We start from the raw sequence: 6,614 nt of genomic DNA, 5'->3' as shown, positions 1-6,614 counted from the left end.
GAACCCACTGAGAGCATCTCCTCAGCCAAAGCCTGAAACTAAGTTTAAAACTAAAGCTGAGACTTTCAGGAGCTGGACCAGATGAAAACCCACCAGTTTTTTTTTTTTTTTTATTGTTATTTTGAAGCCGAATCCTGTCAATTTACCAAAGCCCAGCTCGTTATAGATATGCAAATCACTCCAGCAGTGCCTTTTGGGGTGTGGGCATCGCTTTGCAGCCCTGCCGGTGCAATGTGTGATTAATCCCAGCCAAGTCAAGCCCACCAATTAGCACCAGCTCATTTTCCTCCCTTTCCAGCGAGTGCCTCCTTTGTTGCACTGCTCCCTGTTCATTAGTTGGAGCACCCCGTGCCAATTAGGCAGGCAGAGGCACTAATTTGATCATCTGGAGAGTTGATCCTCCCAAGATCCGCGGCCGTTCCTCCAGGGCGCTCCGGCTCGGCTTGGGGCTCGCGTTCCCCCTCTGGAGAAACTCCTGCTTCCCATTAACTAAAGGGAAAGCCCTGCTCCTCGGGCAAAGCTCAGCCCCAGCCTGGCTCAACGGGGGAAGCCCAGGCAGGCTTGGCTGGGGAGTGCCGGGGCTGAGGTGGCTCCTGAGAGAGCAGCAACACGGACACCATCACCCCGGCCCAGCCTGACCAGCCTGGCACGGCTTTCCAGGCTCTGGCATGGCTGTGCTGGGCCCTGGCATCAGTTCTGGCCCTGGGATCAGTTCTGGCCCTGGGATCAGTTCTGTCCATGGGATCAGTCCTGGCCCTGGGATCAGTTCTGTCCCTAGGATCTGTTCTATCCCTAGGATCAGTTCTGTCCCTAGGATCAGTTCTGGCCCTAGGATCAGTTCTATCCCTAGGATCAGTTCTGGCCCTAGGATCAGTTCTATCCCTAGGATCAGTTCTGGCCCTGGGATCAGTTCTGTCCATAGGATCAGTTCTGGCCACAGGATCAGTCCTGGCCATGGGATCAGTTCTGTCCATAGGATCAGTCCTTGCCCTAGGATCAGTTTTGCCATAGGGTCAGTTCTATCCCTACGATCAGTTCTGTCCCTCTGATCAGTTCTGTCCCTAGGGTCAGTACTGCCATGGGATCAGTTCTATCCCTAGGATCACTTCTGGCCCTGGGATCAGTTCTGGCCCTGGGATCAGTTCTTGTTCATGGGGTCAGTTCTAGCCCTGGGATCGCTCTGTCCCTAGGATCAGTTCTGTCCCTGGGATCAATTCTGTCCACAGGATCAGTTCTGGCCCTGGGATCAGTTCTGTCCATAGGATCAGTTCTGGCCATGGGATCAGTTCTGTCCATAGGATCAGTTCTATCCCTAGGGTCAGTTCTGTCCCTAGGATCAGTTCTATCCCTAGGCTCAGTTCTGTCCCAAGGATCAGTTTTTGCCATAGGATCAGTTCTATCTCTAGGGTCAGTTCTATCCCTAGGATCAGTTCTATCCCTGGGGTCAGTTCTGTCCCTAGGATCAGCATTTCCCCCTTGCACAGCTCCCGATTTCCTCAGGACACCACTGCCCTCACCAGCACAGCACCAGGGAGGGATGAACCTTCCCAGGACTCAAAATTCCTGAGTGATGTTGGCTGTGGCACCTATTTGGTGGAATTCATGGAATTCTAGAGTCATTTAGGTTGGAGAAGACCTTTGAGTCCAGCCACAAGACCAAATTCCCAGAGCTGTCCCTTGCTGTGGGTAGCAATGCCCACTCTGAGCCTGCACTAAAACTGACCCTAGAGACAAACACCCCCTTTGCCTTGCCCACCATTGCTCCCCTATAATGCCAACTTTTTAAAGCCCAAGTTCCCTTTAGGATCTCAGAGCAGACCTTGGCTGGTGAGGCAGGACTCAGCATCCAAAGGAGGTGAATCCTCCTGGAAGTTTGGGAGAGCCCAGCCTGAGCAGTCCTGACCAGAACCAGCTGAAAAAAGAGCAGCCTGTGAGTGGATTTAATAACTTCTCATATTTAAAATTGCCTTGTCATTTGAGTAATGAGCTCTCTGTGCTTTCTGCTGGAAAGGATCACCACAGAGCTTTGTTTTTGGTGGGGTACCCACTTGGGCAGCCTAGGTGTGTTGCTAACTGAACCCAAATTATTAACCTTAATACAATTTTTAAACAATTATTAAGCTAATCAGATGCAAATTAAACAAAATGAACCTATAAATATATGTGTTTTTCAAATTAGTAATTGGATTTTTTGATGATCTTTGGCTTGACATTGATAAGCTGCTTCTCATAACAGTCTAATTAGGCAATATGTAAACTTTGGCATTCGGTTCTGTCCTAGTGGCTTTTTCAAATGATGTTTGTAAAATTTGCAATTTCATATTACAGATTAAAAATTAAAAACTGCAGGAGGCTAACATTAAAATGAGAATTCATTTCATGGAAAGCCCTGTAGACAAAATTCACCCTAATAGAATTGTGCATAAGGGGCTGCAAATCATGATCTATAGTTACACAGGGGAAGGCTTGTCAAAACCAGTATTGTTGGCCTGTAGTTCTATTCACAGTATTAAACCCATCAGTGGAGTCACTTTGGGGAAAATGCGAACATTATCAAAGAACAGTAAATTAGCAAGAAATTAAAGCATATACCCTTGCATTTCCAAAACAAAAGATCCCTTCATTAAAAACCTTTCATCAGTGGTTTAATATTCATAGCAGTAATTTGCATAACTAAATCAGTTTTCACTGATGAGAGACGACCAAAGTTTTTTTTTTTTTTTAATTTTTTTTTTCTTCACTAATTTCTTTTTTGAATGAGCTCTCTAGTTTTTTGATTAAAATTTCACACCAGTAGTTGAGCAAAATTGAATACATGACTTCACTGTATTTGTGAGCATCCTCCTTTCCAAGCCCGGGGTTAAATGCTGCTGGGTGAAAAGCAAAGCCTGGGCTTGCTTTGTTTACCCCTGTGCACCCATCCCCTGTCCCTGCCAAACTCCAGCCCCAAACCCCACATTTCTTGGGGTTTTATTGCCTTTTCCACCTGTCCATAAACACAGGGATTGGTACAGGTGAGTAGGAATGAAGAAAAGTCGTTTGAGTGCACGGTTAGAACTTTCTCTGAGAGTAAAACCCTTTTTCTGAGTCCTTTTTGATGCTTTCCAAGGACCAATTCCCTTGTGAGCAGCAGGGAGGGAAGAGGAAACAAGTTTGCCTTAGGGAATGAAGACAGTAAAGTCTTTTTCAGTGAAAGTCAGTCTTTTTTTCAGGAACTGTTTCAAGGTGTTGATGGTAGGACTTGATGATCTTTAAGATCTTTTCCAACCTTGCTGATTCTATGATTCTATGCAAAATAAATGGATATTGTGCTGGCTGAGTAGCCTTTACTAGAAATTATTTGGGAAATAATGAGATTTAATTCATTAAGAGATACAGTGAGCAACCAGTCATGCAATATTTACATTTGGACTCTCTGGGCAGTGATTCATCCATCTGAAATAGTCAAATTTATTGGAATTCCGACATGACCTCAGTCACAGAAAACAACTCTAATAACAATTAGCAAAGACCTCATTTCTCCTCGTATCCAAACTTTTGGTCATTTATTATTACAACTGGATAGAACTACTTAGAAAAACTTAATCTTTCCCTTGATTATTCAAAGGTGTGATCTCCCCAAGTGTTTCTGCTCTAACCAGCAAACAATATTTCGTACAATTCTGATCTATTAATTCTAATTAATATAAAAGCAGATATTGGCAGGCCCTTCCAAGTTTCTCCTCCACTTTTAAAGAAAGGCCTTGAAGGAGAAGGACCTTGTCTTCATGATAACAGAGGTAGATATTTCTTGGAGTTTTTTGTATTTTCTGACATTTCTTAAATTATTAATTCCATGACAACTATTTTATTATTTACTTTCACTCCAGAGTGGTGATAAACAGTGTCCAACTGTGGAGGAATGAAAAAGAAAAATCAAAATGAACAACATTGTTGTTCATATTAATAAAATAAAATTAATGAAATTTTAAAAATTATTTAAAATGTTGGTTATGTTAATAAGAGCAAATAAATCATTAATTTATTTCCAAGAATACCAAAGTGTCCCTTGCTTGTTTCAAAAGGCAGGGCAGGAATGATCAGAAAGTTGCTCCACTAATATGAATGATCATTAAAATTCCTTAAAAAGAAGTAAGGGAACCCCTCTAAAATAAAAATTATATGGTCTTACTGCAAAAACAAATGGCAGGACTGCCTTTGGAGAGGTCCATGGAGAACTGGCTCCCATGGGAACCAAACTGGAGCAGGGCAGGGCTCCAGGCCCAAGAGGAGGAACAGGGGGTGAAGAACTGACCGTGGCCCTTCTGTGTGCCCAGCCCAGGGAGGGATGGAGCAGCTTTGGTGATCCCTGGGTCAAACCACACTCCTGGGCCTTGGAACAGCCCCAGTCCATGGAGTGGTGTCCTACAGAACATCCTGGCTGTGCAAGTGCCACCCTGATGGTCCAGCTTGGAACATCCCCAGTCCATGGAATGCTGTCCTACAGAGCATCCTGGGTATGCGAGAGCCACCCTGATGGTCCAGCTGAGGAGAGGTTTGAGTCCTGCTCTGGATGCTCCAGGTATGGCAGCTGATGGTTCCAAGGAGATATGTTTTAATCAAATAAATAATTCTTTCATATTTTAATTTATTTTTTAATATGTTAATAATTTTAATTAAATAAATAATACTTTTCATTAAAATTCAGCCAGGATGTTTCTGTGGGAGCAAATCCCCTAAGTTGGTGCCCATGATGCCAGGGAATGTTTGCAGGTAAACCTGGGCAGCTTCCAGTCCAAGAATGGCAATAATTCCCTCACAGAATCGCAGGTTTGGGGTGGAAGGGACCCCAAATCCCCTCCAGTGCCACCCCAGCCATGGCAGGGACCCCTCCCACTGTCCCAGGGTGTCCCAGGTGCTCCAACCTGGCCTTGGGCACTGCCAGGGATCCAGGGGCAGCCACAGCTGCTCTGGCAATTCCATCCCAGCCCCTCCTCACCCTCCCAGGGAACAATTCCTTCTCAATATCCCATCCAAATTTCTCCTCTTTCTTAAGCCTTGCCCATTTGAATATAAATTTACCGCCCAGGTATGAGAAGAGCAGAGCAAACTTCATTAAAAGCCCACCAAAATCCAAATGATGAATAATCTCCATTTACAACCCCAAATTTCACTCTGCATGTTGTGTGTTAATCACCTGAAGGACACGACAGAAGAACCCAAAAAAGGCAGAGAGATTTGTTATTTTGTTTATTTATGCAACTCTCATGACCTTGGGCAATGAGACACTGACTGCAGTTTAAGGATCTATATAAAAATGATAAAGACTGAAATTTTGGTTTTTGTTGTTGACTTATTCCTAATAATATTTATATTGCTTAAATTATTTATGTTAATGTAAAAGTTAACACATCTAATATTGCTAAACTAGAGAATTCACTAAAAAATAAGTTTAAGTGCACAGATTGCTTCAATTAATATCTTTGCATAGTAATTAATCATAAATGTGTGAAATGCCTATTTTAAACTGCAAGCTGAGACATTTGGGGAGTAAATTTACAGTGTATAAGTGACAGAGTAAAAGAAACTTGGTTCTAAATCCCATCCTGCTCTAATTTGCAGTGCTAATTATTATTGTTGTATTCACAACTTCCCAAAAATGCTCCTCACTAAACTTTTTTGTGGTTGAGATTTTATTTTTTTTATTCTAATGGAATATGATCTGGCTTCCTAAAGAAATCCTGGTGGTAGCCCCTGACCCAAATGTACATCAGGAGCTGTTCCCCCATGGCCCTGGCCTATTTATTGCTTTCCTAACTACTCCAGCTCAAACAGGAGCTCAGAACAAAATTGAAAATGAGCTTGGGGTCTTTGCCTGGTCCCAATTTGTTCACTTCCAAAAGCACTACCCAATTTAGCCTGGCTGCTCACCAGAGGGCAGGGGCTGCAGGAGGGCAGGGCTGGAGCTGCTGCCCCAGGAGCCTCCCCAGGCCGGGGCAGCTCCTCAGCTGTGACAATCTGCAGCGCAAAATGCAGAAGGGAAAATAAAAAAAGGTTGGTTTTTAATAGTCCCCACTCAAAATATGTGTGTTTATCTCAGTCATGGGCTCTGGCCGCAAGGCAGGTTGCTGCTGAGGACTAAATGGCAATTTCTTGATATTTATATTATCAATCTAATATATTACAATTATTTTCAATAGCATACTTATTATTGATAATATAAATATATATTATTGGCAATATAGCTATATTATAAATAACATATAATATATACTTATATTATTATCAATATACTTATATTGACTTATATACTTATATACTATCAAAATAATATACTTATATATACTTATATATACTTATATATACTTAAGTATATATAAAGTATATATACACTTATATATGTATAATTTATGTGTATATTTTATATATATTTCTATATATTTATATATGTATATATAATATACTTATATATATATTTTATATATAAACACATATAAACTATCAAGATAAAATACTTATATATTATCAATATACTTATATTGACTTATATACTTATATACTATCAAAATAATATACTTATATATTTATATATATACTTATATATATAAGTATAGATATACTTATACTTATATACT

This window comes from Melospiza melodia, chromosome 9 (assembly GCF_035770615.1).
Source record: "Melospiza melodia melodia isolate bMelMel2 chromosome 9, bMelMel2.pri, whole genome shotgun sequence".
NCBI classification, from domain to species: Eukaryota; Metazoa; Chordata; class Aves; order Passeriformes; family Passerellidae; genus Melospiza; species Melospiza melodia.
This window is presented reverse-complemented; position numbering follows the sequence as displayed.